The 14,169-nt window shown below is 34.1% G+C and overlaps 9 non-coding genes across 9 annotated transcripts; all 9 read right to left on the bottom strand.

Annotated features, from left to right (window-relative positions):
• Positions 1 to 1,934: 1,934 nt before the first annotated feature.
• TRNAR-UCU (transfer RNA arginine (anticodon UCU)) lies at positions 1,935 to 2,020 on the bottom strand. The gene is given in 2 exon segments: positions 1,935 to 1,970; positions 1,984 to 2,020. It is a non-coding gene; the product is annotated as a tRNA-Arg (tRNA).
• A 5,372-nt stretch (positions 2,021 to 7,392) lies between these two features.
• On the bottom strand, positions 7,393 to 7,478 carry TRNAR-UCU (transfer RNA arginine (anticodon UCU)). The gene is given in 2 exon segments: positions 7,393 to 7,428; positions 7,442 to 7,478. It is a non-coding gene; the product is annotated as a tRNA-Arg (tRNA).
• A 786-nt stretch (positions 7,479 to 8,264) lies between these two features.
• On the bottom strand, positions 8,265 to 8,350 carry TRNAR-UCU (transfer RNA arginine (anticodon UCU)). Its single transcript is given in 2 exon segments — positions 8,265 to 8,300; positions 8,314 to 8,350. It is a non-coding gene; the product is annotated as a tRNA-Arg (tRNA).
• A 600-nt stretch (positions 8,351 to 8,950) lies between these two features.
• Positions 8,951 to 9,036, bottom strand: TRNAR-UCU (transfer RNA arginine (anticodon UCU)). The gene is given in 2 exon segments: positions 8,951 to 8,986; positions 9,000 to 9,036. It is a non-coding gene; the product is annotated as a tRNA-Arg (tRNA).
• A 787-nt stretch (positions 9,037 to 9,823) lies between these two features.
• Positions 9,824 to 9,909, bottom strand: TRNAR-UCU (transfer RNA arginine (anticodon UCU)). The gene is given in 2 exon segments: positions 9,824 to 9,859; positions 9,873 to 9,909. It is a non-coding gene; the product is annotated as a tRNA-Arg (tRNA).
• A 996-nt stretch (positions 9,910 to 10,905) lies between these two features.
• TRNAR-UCU (transfer RNA arginine (anticodon UCU)) lies at positions 10,906 to 10,991 on the bottom strand. The gene is given in 2 exon segments: positions 10,906 to 10,941; positions 10,955 to 10,991. It is a non-coding gene; the product is annotated as a tRNA-Arg (tRNA).
• A 786-nt stretch (positions 10,992 to 11,777) lies between these two features.
• Positions 11,778 to 11,863, bottom strand: TRNAR-UCU (transfer RNA arginine (anticodon UCU)). The gene is given in 2 exon segments: positions 11,778 to 11,813; positions 11,827 to 11,863. It is a non-coding gene; the product is annotated as a tRNA-Arg (tRNA).
• A 787-nt stretch (positions 11,864 to 12,650) lies between these two features.
• Positions 12,651 to 12,736, bottom strand: TRNAR-UCU (transfer RNA arginine (anticodon UCU)). Its single transcript is given in 2 exon segments — positions 12,651 to 12,686; positions 12,700 to 12,736. It is a non-coding gene; the product is annotated as a tRNA-Arg (tRNA).
• Positions 12,737 to 13,522: 786 nt separating this feature from the next.
• Positions 13,523 to 13,608, bottom strand: TRNAR-UCU (transfer RNA arginine (anticodon UCU)). The gene is given in 2 exon segments: positions 13,523 to 13,558; positions 13,572 to 13,608. It is a non-coding gene; the product is annotated as a tRNA-Arg (tRNA).
• Positions 13,609 to 14,169: the final 561 nt, after the last annotated feature.

Here is a 14,169-nt window from a genome sequence, read left to right as displayed (position 1 = left end):
AAAAAGTGGAGAAAAAGTGGAGATTAAGAGGAGAAAAAGTGGAGCATAAGAGGAGAAAAAGTGGAGAAAAAAGTGGAGAAAAAGTGGAGAAAGTGGAGAAAAAAATGGAGAAAAAGTGGAGAAAAAGTGGAGAGAAAGTGGAGAAAAAAATGGAGAAAAAGTGGAACACCCTTTGGTACCTTTCATGTGGCACTAAGGGGTGCTTAGCTTTGTATTTAGCCAAAAAAATGAAAAAAAAATGACATAGGGTTCCCCCTAGTTTTGTAGCCAGCTAGGGTAAAGCAGACGGCTGCAGCCTGCAGACCACAGCTGGCAACCTCACCTTGGCTGGTAATCCAAAACTGAGGGCACCCCACGCTGTTATTTTAAATTAAATAAATAATTGAAAAAAAAAACACGTAGGGGTCCCCCAAAATTGGATCACCAGCCAAGGTAAAGCAGACAGCTGGGGCCTGATATTCTCAGACTAGGGAGGTCCATGGTTATTGGAATCTCCCCAGCCTAAAAATAGCAGGCCGCAGCCGCCCCAAAAGTGGCGCATCCATTAGATGCGCCAATCCTGGTGCTTCGCCCCAGCTCATCCCGCGCCCTGGTGCGGTGGCAAACGGGGTAATATTTGGGGTTAATACCAGATGTGTAATGTCACCTGGCATCAAGCCCTGGGGTTGGTGAGGTCAGGCGTCTATCAGATACCCGACATCACCAACCCAGTCAGTAATAAAAAAAAATACACGACAAACACATTTTTATTTGAAAAAACACTCCCCAAAACATTCCCTCTTTAACCAATTTATTAGATTGAAAAACAAATCCAGGTCTGGTGTAATCCAAGGGGTTGCCATGACGATGCACACTGTCCCAGTCAATGAAGAGCAGGATGTTCCCCATTGGCTGGGAGAGCAGTGCAGTGACCTGAGCTAACATCAATGGGTCAGCCCAGGTCACTGCAGGGGGGTGACAAGTGCTGCTGTCAGTGAGGTACATTACCTGCGCTGATCTCCAGCACACTGACAGCCCCTGTCACTGAGCTCAATGACCGCCCGGCGCCTTCACACCAAGTATCGCGAGAGGTCCGTGACGTCACCGCTAGTCAGTCTCGGGTCGGAAGCGATAGGTGATGTGACAAGCGGCGGCCATGGAGGACAGTGACAGCGCTGAGGTCGGGATGGCGGGACTTCATCACCGCAGGTAAGCCGAGCGAGCGAGCGGGCGGGCGGGCGGGCGGGGGGGGGGGTATGTGGATGTGTGTGTGTGTGTGTGTGTGTGTGTATGTATGTGTACATGCCGCGGGCAGGAGGGGGTAGAGCGAGCTGAGCGGGAAAGTGTGGGCTTCCTGCACGTAACTAAGATAAACATCGGGTTACTAACCAAAGCGCTTTGCTTGGATACCCGATGTTTATCTTGGTTACCAGCTTGTGGCAGGCTGCCAGCGATGGCTCCTGCTCACTGTAGCTGTAAAAAGCCCTGCTTTTTGCTGCTAGAACCGTTCTCGAACGTATCTAGAACTATCGAGCTTTTAGCAAAAAGCTCGAGTTCTAGTTCGATCTCGAACAGCCCAAAAATCACTCGAGCCGCGAACTGGAGAACCACGAACCACGAACCGCGCTCAACTCTAATCAAGATGTTCAATAATTTTAGAACCAGCAGAGAAAAACTCAGCGTTAGCATTTTCTCGACTCTCTCTGTGTTCTAGACACACATAACAAATCTACATGAAGAATGAATTTCAAAACAGGATGGAAAAGCAGCATTTTAAAAGTTCACAAAACTGGGTTGCCTTCTTAGTCTTTTCTAGAAAGGGGAGCCCTAGTGAACTTTGAATTCTACAAAAATGCTCTAAAGGATAATAATAAATCATATATTAGATCATTTCTTACTCTTTATTATCTTATGGGTTTTATATAGGACTTTCGCATCAGACACCAAACAAAAGCTGACTCTGGCGGGACTCGAACCCACAACCTTTGAATGCCTACACTTTCCTAGAAGTCCAATGCTCTATCCATTGCGCCACAAAGCCTGAAACTGAAAAAATTTTTGGAACTTCAGTGTGGCTAAAACTAATAAGAGAAAGAATAGTTAAAATGGAAATCACTCCAGAAGCAATCTTTCAAGATTTGAGAGCAGATTTTCACAAAATATTTACATTTTAGTAAAGACAAAAATTTCAAGCCAATTTTCTGGACATATCTTATGGCATACATTATGATTTCAGGAGGCAAATAAACTTTTTTGGAAAATATTTCTGTTTTTTTCAATTCCACTTTTAAAGAATACTGAAGATAATAGATAAAGGTTTAAATTCTTTAGATACAAAACTCTTCTCCAATTAAAACAAGCCTCCAATCTTTGAATCTTTATCTTATCTAGACATTTACATTCGCCACTTTGTGCTAAAGAGTGTTTTTTTAGCAGCTTCCTCTACATTCTTTGATCATTTTAAAATCTGATTTACATTTGGAAATTCAGGTATTCTAAAATATAACATCAAGATGTTCAATAATTTTAGAACCAGCAGAGAAAAACTCAGCGTTAGCATTTTCTCGACTCTCTCTGTGTTCTAGACACACATAACAAATCTACATGAAGAATGAATTTCAAAACAGGATGGAAAAGCAGAATTTTAAAAGTTGACAAAACTGGGTTGCCTTCTTAGTCTTTTCTAGAAAGGGGAGCCCTAGCGAACTTTGAATTCTACAAAAATGCTCTAACGGATAATAATAAATCATATATTAGATCATTTCTTACTCTTTATTATCTTATGGGTATTATATAGGACTTTCGCATCAGACACCAAACAAAAGCTGACTCTGGCGGGACTCCAACCCACAACCTTTGAATGCCTGCACTTTCCTAGAAGTCCAATGCGCTATCCATTGTGCCACAGTGCCTGAAACTGAAAAAAAATTGTTTGGAACTTAAGTGTGGCTAAAACTAATAAGAGAAAGAATAGTAAAAATGGAAGTCACTCTAAAAGCAATCTTTCAAGATTTGAGAGCAGATTTTCACAAAATATTTACATTTTAGTAAAGACAAAAATTTCAAGCCAATTTTCTGGACATATCTTATGGCATACATTATGGTTTCAGGAGGCAAATAAACTTTTTTGGAAAATATTTCCGTTTTTTTCAATTCCACTTTTAAAAAATACTGAAGATAATGGATAAAGGTTTAAATTCTTTAGATACAAAACTCTTCTCCAATTAAAACAAGCCTCCAATCTTTGAATCTTTATCTTATCTAGACATTTACATTCGCCACTTTGTGCTAAAGAGTGTTTTTTTAGCAGCTTCCTCTACATTCTTTGATCATTTTAAAATCTGATTTACATTTGAAAATTCAGGTATTCTAAAATATAACATCAAGATGTTCAATAATTTTAGAACCAGCAGAGAAAAACTCAGCGTTAGCATTTTCTCGACTCTCTCTGTGTTCTAGACACACATAACAAATCTACATGAAGAATGAATTTCAAAACAGGATGGGAAAGCAGCATTTTAAAAGTTCACAAAACTGGGTTGCCTTCTTAGTCTTTTCTAGAAAGGGGAGCCCTGGCGATTTTTGAATTCTACAAAAATGCTCTAAAGGATAATAATAAATCATATATTAGATCATTTCTTACTCTTTATTATCTTATGGGTATTATATAGGTCTTTTGCATCAGACACCAAACAAAAGCTGACTCTGGCGGGACTCAAACCCACAACCTTTGAATGCCTACACTTTCCTTGAAGTCCAATGCACTATCCATTGTGCCACAGAGCCTGAAACTGAAAAAAATTGTTTGGAACTTCAGTGTGGCTAAAACTAATAAGAGAAAGAATAGTAAAAATGGAAATCACTCTAAAAGCAATCTTTCAAGATTTGAGAGCAGATTTTCACAAAATATTTACATTTTAGTAAAGACAAAAATTTCAAGCCAATTTTCTGGACATATCTTATGGCATACATTATGATTTCAGGAGGCAAATAAACTTTTTTGGAAAATATTTCCGTTTTTTTCAATTCCACTTTTAAAAAATACTGAAGATAATGGATAAAGGTTTAAATTCTTTAGATACAAAACTCTTCTCCAATTAAAACAAGCCTCCAATCTTTGAATCTTTATCTTATCTAGACATTTACATTCGCCACTTTGTGCTAAAGAGTGTTTTTTTAGCAGCTTCCCCTACATTCTTTGATCATTTTAAAATCTGATTTACATTTGGAAATTCAGGTATTCTAAAATATAACATCAAGATGTTCAATAATTTTAGAACCAGCAGAGAAAAACCTCAGCGTTAGCATTTTCTCGACTCTCTCTGTGTTCTAGACACACATAACAAATCTACATGAAGAATGAATTTCAAAACAGGATGGAAAAGCAGCATTTTAAAAGTTCACAAAACTGGGTTGCCTTCTTAGTCTTTTCTAGAAAGGGGAGCCCTAGCGATTTTTGAATTCTACAAAAATGCTCTAAAGGATAATAATAAATCATATATTAGATCATTTCTTACTCTTTATTATCTTATGGGTATTATATAGGACTTTCGCATCAGACACCAAACAAAAGCTGACTCTGGCGGGACTCGAACCCACAACCTTTGAATGCCTACACTTTCCTTGAAGTCCAATGCACTATCCAGTGTGCCACAAAGTCTGAAACTGAAAAAAATTGTTTGGAACTTCAGTGTGGCTAAAACTAATAAGACAAAGAATAGTAAAGATGGAATTCACTCTAAAAGCAATCTTTCAAGATTTGAGAGCAGATTTTCACAAAATATTTACATTTTAGTAAAGACAAAAATTTCAAGCCAATTTTCTGGACATATCTTATGGCATACATTATGATTTCAGGAGGCAAATAAACTTTTTTGGAAAATATTTCCATTTTTTTCAATTCCATTTTTAAAGAATACTGAAGATAATAGATAAAGGTTTAAATTCTTTAGATACAAAACTCTTCTCCAATTAAAACAAGCCTCCAATCTTTGAATCTTTATCTTATCTAGAAATCTACATTCGCCACTTTGTGCTAAAGAGTGTTTTTTTAACAGCTTCCTCTACATTCTTTTCTTTGATCATTTTAAAATCTGATTTACATTTGGAAATTCAGGTATTCTAAAATATAACATCAAGATGTTCAATAATTTTAGAACCAGCAGAGAAAAACTCAGCGTTAGCATTTTCTCGACTCTCCCTGTGTTCTAGACACACATAACAAATCTACATGAAGAATGAATTTCAAAACAAGATGGAAAAGCAGCATTTTAAAAGTTCACAAAACTGGGTTGCCTTCTTAGTCTTTTCTAGAAAGGGGAGCCCTAGCGATTTTTGAATTCTACAAAAATGCTCTAAAGGATAATAATAAATCATATATTAGATCATTTCTTACTCTTTATTATCTTATGGGTATTATATAGGACTTTTGCATCAGACACCAAACAAAAGCTGACTCTGGTGGGACTCAAACCCACAACCTTTGAATGCCTACACTTTCCTTGAAGTTCAATGCACTATCCATTGTGCCACAGAGCCTGAAACTGAAAAAAATTGTTTGGAACTTCAGTGTGGCTAAAACTAATAAGAGAAAGAATAGTAAAAATGGAAATCACTCTAAAAGCAATCTTTCAAGATTTGAGAGCAGATTTTCACAAAATATTTACATTTTAGTAAAGACAAAAATTTCAAGCCAATTTACTGGACATATCTTATGGCATACATTATGATTTCAGGAGGCAAATAAACTTTTTTGGAAAATATTTCCGTTTTTTTCAATTCCACTTTTAAAAAATACTGAAGATAATGGATAAAGGTTTAAATTCTTTAGATACAAAACTCTTCTCCAATTAAAACAAGCCTCCAATCTTTGAATCTTTATCTTATCTAGACATTTACATTCGCCACTTTGTGCTAAAGAGTGTTTTTTTTAGCAGCTTCCTCTACATTCTTTGATCATTTTAAAATCTGATTTACGTTTGGAAATTCAGGTATTCTAAAATATAACATCAAGATGTTCAATAATTTTAGAACCAGCAGAGAAAAACTCAGCGTTAGCATTTTCTCGACTCTCTCTGTGTTCTAGACACACATAACAAATCTACATGAAGAATGAATTTCAAAACAGGATGGAAAAGCAGCATTTTAAAAGTTCACAAAACTGGGTTGCCTTCTTAGTCTTTTCTAGAAAGGGGAGCCCTAGCGATTTTTGAATTCTACAAAAATGCTCTAAAGGATAATAATAAATCATATATTAGATCATTTCTTACTCTTTATTATCTTATGGGTATTATATAGGACTTTCGCATCAGACACCAAACAAAAGCTGACTCTGGCGGGACTCGAACCCACAACCTTTGAATGCCTACACTTTTCTTGAAGTCCAATGCACTATCCAGTGTGCCACAGAGTCTGAAACTGAAAAAAATTGTTTGGAACTTCAGTGTGGCTAAAACTAATAAGACAAAAATAGTAAAGATGGAATTCACTCTAAAAGCAATCTTTCAAGATTTGAGAGCAGATTTTCACAAAATATTTACATTTTAGTAAAGACAAAAATTTCAAGCCAATTTTCTGGACATATCTTATGGCATACATTATGATTTCAGGAGGCAAATAAACTTTTTTGGAAAATATTTCCATTTTTTTCAATTCCACTTTTAAAGAATACTGAAGATAATAGATAAAGGTTTAAATTCTTTGAATACAAAACTCTTCTCCAATTAAAACAAGCCTCCAATCTTTGAATCTTTATCTTATCTAGAAATTTACATTCGCCACTTTGTGCTAAAGAGTGTTTTTTTAACAGCTTCCTCTACATTCTTTTCTTTGATCATTTTAAAATCTGATTTACATTTGGAAATTCAGGTATTCTAAAATATAACATCAAGATGTTCAATAATTTTAGAACCAGCAGAGAAAAACTCAGCGTTAGCATTTTCTCGACTCTCTCTGTGTTCTAGACAAACATAACAACATTTACATTCGCCACTTTGTGCTAAAGAGTGTTTTTTAGCAGCTTCCTCTACATTCTTTTCTTTGATCATTTTATAATCTGATTTACATTTGGAAATTCAGGTATTCTAAAATATAACATCAAGATGTTCAATAATTTTAGAACCAGCAGAGAAAAACTCAGTGTTAGCATTTTCTCGACTCTCTCTGTGTTCTAGACACACATAACAAATCTACATGAAGAATGAATTTCAAAACAGGATGGAAAAGCAGCATTTTAAAAGTTCACAAAACTGGGTTGCCTTCTTAGTCTTTTCTAGAAAGGGGAGCCCTAGTGAACTTTGAATTCTACAAAAATGCTCTAAAGGATAATAATAAATCATATATTAGATCATTTCTTACTCTTTATTATCTTATGGGTATTATATAGGACTTTCGCATCAGACACCAAACAAAAGCTGACTCTGGCGGGACTCGAACCCACAACCTTTGAATGCCTACACTTTCCTAGAAGTCCAATGCTCTATCCATTGCGCCACAAAGCCTGAAACTGAAAAAGTTGTTTGGAATTTCAGTGTGGCTAAAACTAATAAGAGAAAGAATAGTTAAAATGGAATTCACTCTAAAAGCAATCTTTCAAGATTTGAGAGCAGATTTTCACAAAATATTTACATTTTAGTAAAGACAAAAATTTCAAGCCAATTTTCTGGACATATCCTATGGCATACATTATGGTTTCAGGAGGCAAATAAACTTTTTTGGAAAATATTTCCGTTTTTTTCAATTCCACTTTTAAAAAATACTGAAGATAATGGATAAAGGTTTATATTCTTTAGATACAAAACTCTTCTCCAATTAAAACAAGCCTTTAATCTTTGAATCTTTATCTTATCTAGACATTTACATTCGCCACTTTGTGCTAAAGAGTGTTTTTTTAGCAGCTTCCTCTACATTCTTTTATCATTTTAAAATCTGATTTACATTTGGAAATTCAGGTATTCTAAAATATAACATCAAGATGTTCAATAATTTTAGAACCAGCAGAGAAAAACTCAGCGTTAGCATTTTCTCGACTCTCTCTGTGTTCTAGACACACATAACAAATATACATGAAGAATGAATTTCAAAACAGGATGGAAAAGCAGCATTTTAAAAGTTCACAAAACTGGGTTGCCTTCTTAGTCTTTTCTAGAAAGGGGAGCCCTAGCGATTTTTGAATTCTACAAAAATGCTCTAAAGGATAATAATAAATCATATATTAGATCATTTCTTACTCTTTATTATCTTATGGGTATTATATAGGACTTTTGCATCAGACACCAAACAAAAGCTGACTCTGGCGGGACTCAAACCCACAACCTTTGAATGCCTACACTTTCCTAGAAGTCCAATGCGCTATCCATTGTGCCACAGAGCCTGAAACTGCAAAAAATTGTTTGGAACTTCAGTGTGGCTAAAACTAATAAGAGAAAGAATAGTAAAAATGGAAGTCCCTCTAAAAGCAATCTTTCAAGATTTGAGAGCAGATTTTCACAAAATATTTACATTTTAGTAAAGACAAAAATTTCAAGCCAATTTTCTGGACATATCTTTTGGCATACATTATGGTTTCAGGAGGCAAATAAACTTTTTTGGAAAATATTTACGTTTTTTTCAATTCCACTTTTAAAAAATACTGAAGATAATGGATAAAGGTTTAAATTCTTTAGATACAAAACTCTTCTCCAATTAAAACAAGCCTCCAATCTTTGAATCTTTATCTTTTGTATCAAAATGGAGGATACCAGAATGTACCGCATCTTTATGGAACTAACCATTAAAAGGTATCAACCACTGAGGACTCTCTGTTCTTTTAAACAATTTTTTAGTCTTTTCTAGAAAGGGGAGCCCTAGCGATTTTTGAGTTCTACAAAAATGCTCTAAAGGATAATAATAAATCATATATTAGATCATTTCTTACTCTTTATTATCTTATGGGTATTATATAGGACTTTCGCATCAGACACCAAACAAAAGCTGACTCTGGCGGGACTCGAACCCACAACCTTTGAATGCCTACACTTTCCTAGAAGTCCAATGCGCTATCCATTGCGCCACAGAGGCTGAAACTGAAAAAAATTGTTTGGAACTTCAGTGTGGCTAAAACTAATAAGAGAAAGAATAGTAAAAATGGAAATCACTCTAAAAGCAATCTTTCAAGATTTGAGAGCAGATTTTCACAAAATATTTACATTTTAGTAAAGACAAGAATTTCAAGCCAATTTTCTGGACATATCTTATGGCATACATTATGATTTCAGGAGGCAAATAAACTTTTTTGGAAAATATTTCCGTTTTTTTTCACTTTTAAAGAATACTGAAGATAATGGATAAAGGTTTAAATTCTTTAGATACAAAACTCTTCTCCAATTAAAACAAGCCTCCAATCTTTGAATCTTTATCTTATCTAGACATTTACATTCGCCACTTTGTGCTAAAGAGTGTTTTTTTAGCAGCTTCCTCTACATTCTTTTCTTTGATCATTTTAAAATCTGATTTACATTTGGAAATTCAGGTATTCTAAAATATAACATCAAGATGTTCAATAATTTTAGAACCAGCAGAGAAAAACTCAGCGTTAGCATTTTCTCAACTCTCTCTGTGTTTTAGACACACATAACAAATCTACATGAAGAATGAATTTCAAAAGAGGATGGAAAAGCAGCATTTTAAAAGTTCACAAAACTGGGTTGCCTTCTTAGTCTTTTCTAGAAAGGGGAGCCCTAGCGATTTTTGAATTCTACAAAAATGCTCTAAAGGATAATAATAAATCATATATTAAATAATTTCTTACTCTTTATTATCTTATGGGTATTATATAGGACTTTCGCATCAGACACCAAACAAAAGCTGACTCTGGCGGGACTCGAACCCACAACCTTTAAATGCCTACACTTTCCTAGAAGTCCAATGCGCTATCCATTGCGCCACAGAGCCTGAAACTGAAAAAAATTGTTTGGAACTTCAGTGTGGCTAAAACTAATAAGAGAAAGAATAGTAAAAATGGAAATCACTCTAAAAGCAATCTTTCAAGATTTGAGAGCAGATTTTCACAAAATATTTACATTTTAGTAAAGACAAGAATTTCAAGCCAATTTTCTGGACATATCTTATGGCATACATTATGATTTCAGGAGGCAAATAAACTTTTTTGGAAAATATTTCCGTTTTTTTCACTTTTAAAGAATACTGAAGATAATGGATAAAGGTTTAAATTCTTTAGATACAAAACTCTTCTCCAATTAAAACAAGCCTCCAATCTTTGAATCTTTATCTTATCTAGACATTTACATTCGCCACTTTGTGCTAAAGAGTGTTTTTTTAACAGCTTCCTCTACATTCTTTTCTTTGATCATTTTAAAATCTGATTTACATTTGGAAATTCAGGTATTCTAAAATATAACATCAAGATGTTCAATAATTTTAGAACCAGCAGAGAAAAACTCAGCGTTAGCATTTTCTCGACTCTCTCTGTGTTCTAGACAAACATAACAACATTTACATTCGCCACTTTGTGCTAAAGAGTGTTTTTTAGCAGCTTCCTCTACATTCTTTTCTTTGATCATTTTAAAATCTGATTTACATTTGGAAATTCAGGTATTCTAAAATATAACATCAAGATGTTCAATAATTTTAGAACCAGCAGAGAAAAACTCAGTGTTAGCATTTTCTCGACTCTCTCTGTGTTCTAGACACACATAACAAATCTACATGAAGAATGAATTTCAAAACAGGATGGAAAAGCAGCATTTTAAAAGTTCACAAAACTGGGTTGCCTTCTTAGTCTTTTCTAGAAAGGGGAGCCCTAGTGAACTTTGAATTCTACAAAAATGCTCTAAAGGATAATAATAAATCATATATTAGATCATTTCTTACTCTTTATTATCTTATGGGTATTATATAGGACTTTCGCATCAGACACCAAACAAAAGCTGACTCTGGCGGGACTCGAACCCACAACCTTTGAATGCCTACACTTTCCTAGAAGTCCAATGCTCTATCCATTGCGCCACAAAGCCTGAAACTGAAAAAATTGTTTGGAATTTCAGTGTGGCTAAAACTAATAAGAGAAAGAATAGTTAAAATGGAATTCACTCTAAAAGCAATCTTTCAAGATTTGAGAGCAGATTTTCACAAAATATTTACATTTTAGTAAAGACAAAAATTTCAAGCCAATTTTCTGGACATATCCTATGGCATACATTATGGTTTCAGGAGGCAAATAAACTTTTTTGGAAAATATTTCCGTTTTTTTCAATTCCACTTTTAAAAAATACTGAAGATAATGGATAAAGGTTTAAATTCTTTAGATACAAAACTCTTCTCCAATTAAAACAAGCCTTTAATCTTTGAATCTTTATCTTATCTAGACATTTACATTCGCCACTTTGTGCTAAAGAGTGTTTTTTTAGCAGCTTCCTCTACATTCTTTTATCATTTTAAAATCTGATTTACATTTGGAAATTCAGGTATTCTAAAATATAACATCAAGATGTTCAATAATTTTAGAACCAGCAGAGAAAAACTCAGCGTTAGCATTTTCTCGACTCTCTCTGTGTTCTAGACACACATAACAAATATACATGAAGAATGAATTTCAAAACAGGATGGAAAAGCAGCATTTTAAAAGTTCACAAAACTGGGTTGCCTTCTTAGTCTTTTCTAGAAAGGGGAGCCCTAGCGATTTTTGAATTCTACAAAAATGCTCTAAAGGATAATAATAAATCATATATTAGATCATTTCTTACTCTTTATTATCTTATGGGTATTATATAGGACTTTTGCATCAGACACCAAACAAAAGCTGACTCTGGCGGGACTCAAACCCACAACCTTTGAATGCCTACACTTTCCTAGAAGTCCAATGCGCTATCCATTGTGCCACAGAGCCTGAAACTGCAAAAAATTGTTTGGAACTTCAGTGTGGCTAAAACTAATAAGAGAAAGAATAGTAAAAATGGAAGTCCCTCTAAAAGCAATCTTTCAAGATTTGAGAGCAGATTTTCACAAAATATTTACATTTTAGTAAAGACAAAAATTTCAAGCCAATTTTCTGGACATATCTTTTGGCATACATTATGGTTTCAGGAGGCAAATAAACTTTTTTGGAAAATATTTCCGTTTTTTTCAATTCCACTTTTAAAAAATACTGAAGATAATGGATAAAGGTTTAAATTCTTTAGATACAAAACTCTTCTCCAATTAAAACAAGCCTCCAATCTTTGAATCTTTATCTTATCTAGACATTTACATTCGCCACTTTATGCTAAAGAGTGTTTTTTTAGCAGCTTCCTCTACATTCTTTGATCATTTTAAAATCTGATTTACATTTGGAAATTCAGGTATTCTAAAATATAACATCAAGATGTTCAATAATTTTAGAACCAGCAGAGAAAAACTCAGCGTTAGCATTTTCTCGACTCTCTCTGTGTTATAGACACACATAACAAATCTACATGAAGAATGAATTTCAAAACAGGATGGAAAAGCAGCATTTTAAAAGTTCACAAAACTGGGTTGCCTTCTTAGTCTTTTCTAGAAAGGGGAGCCCTAGCGATTTTTGAATTCTACAAAAATGCTCTAAAGGATAATAATAAATCATATATTAGATCATTTCTTACTCTTTATTATCTTATGGGTATTATATAGGACTTTCGCATCAGACACCAAACAAAAGCTGACTCTGGCGGGACTCGAACCCACAACCTTTGAATGCCTACACTTTCCTAGAAGTCCAATGCGCTATCCATTGCGCCACAGAGGCTGAAACTGAAAAAAATTGTTTGGAACTTCAGTGTGGCTAAAACTAATAAGAGAAAGAATAGTAAAAATGGAAATCACTCTAAAAGCAATCTTTCAAGATTTGAGAGCAGATTTTCACAAAATATTTACATTTTAGTAAAGACAAGAATTTCAAGCCAATTTTCTGGACATATCTTATGGCATACATTATGATTTCAGGAGGCAAATAAACTTTTTTGGAAAATATTTCCGTTTTTTTCACTTTTAAAGAATACTGAAGATAATGGATAAAGGTTTAAATTCTTTAGATACAAAACTCTTCTCCAATTAAAACAAGCCTCCAATCTTTGAATCTTTATCTTATCTAGACATTTACATTCGCCACTTTGTGCTAAAGAGTGTTTTTTTAGCAGCTTCCTCTACATTCTTTTCTTTGATCATTTTAAAATCTGATTTACATTTGGAAATTCAGGTATTCTAAAATATAACATCAAGATGTTCAATAATTTTAGAACCAGCAGAGAAAAACTCAGCGTTAGCATTTTCTCAACTCTCTCTGTGTTTTAGACACACATAACAAATCTACATGAAGAATGAATTTCAAAACAGGATGGAAAAGCAGCATTTTAAAAGTTCACAAAACTGGGTTGCCTTCTTAGTCTTTTCTAGAAAGGGGAGCCCTAGCGATTTTTGAATTCTACAAAAATGCTCTAAAGGATAATAATAAATCATATATTAAATCATTTCTTACTCTTTATTATCTTATGGGTATTATATAGGACTTTCGCATCAGACACCAAACAAAAGCTGACTCTGGCGGGACTCGAACCCACAACCTTTGAATGCCTACACTTTCCTAGAAGTCCAATGCGCTATCCATTGCGCCACAGAGCCTGAAACTGAAAAAAATTGTTTGGAACTTCAGTGTGGCTAAAACTAATAAGAGAAAGAATAGTAAAAATGGAAATCACTCTAAAAGCAATCTTTCAAGATTTGAGAGCAGATTTTCACAAAATATTTACATTTTAGTAAAGACAAGAATTTCAAGCCAATTTTCTGGACATATCTTATGGCATACATTATGATTTCAGGAGGCAAATAAACTTTTTTGGAAAATATTTCCGTTTTTTTCACTTTTAAAGAATACTGAAGATAATGGATAAAGGTTTAAATTCTTTAGATACAAAACTCTTCTCCAATTAAAACAAGCCTCCAATCTTTGAATCTTTATCTTATCTAGACATTTACATTCGCCACTTTGTGCTAAAGAGTGGTTTTTTTGCAGCTTCCTCTACATTCTTTTCTTTGATCATTTTAAAATCTGATTTACATTTGGAAATTCAGGTATTCTGAAATATAATATCAAGATTGTAAATAATTTTAGAACCAGCAGAGAAAAACTCAGCGTTAGCATTTTCTCGACTCTCTCTGTGTTCTAGACACACATAACAAATC

Source organism: Anomaloglossus baeobatrachus, chromosome 3 (assembly GCF_048569485.1).
Source record: "Anomaloglossus baeobatrachus isolate aAnoBae1 chromosome 3, aAnoBae1.hap1, whole genome shotgun sequence".
Taxonomy (NCBI): Eukaryota; Metazoa; Chordata; class Amphibia; order Anura; family Aromobatidae; genus Anomaloglossus; species Anomaloglossus baeobatrachus.
This window is presented reverse-complemented; position numbering and strand designations above follow the sequence as displayed.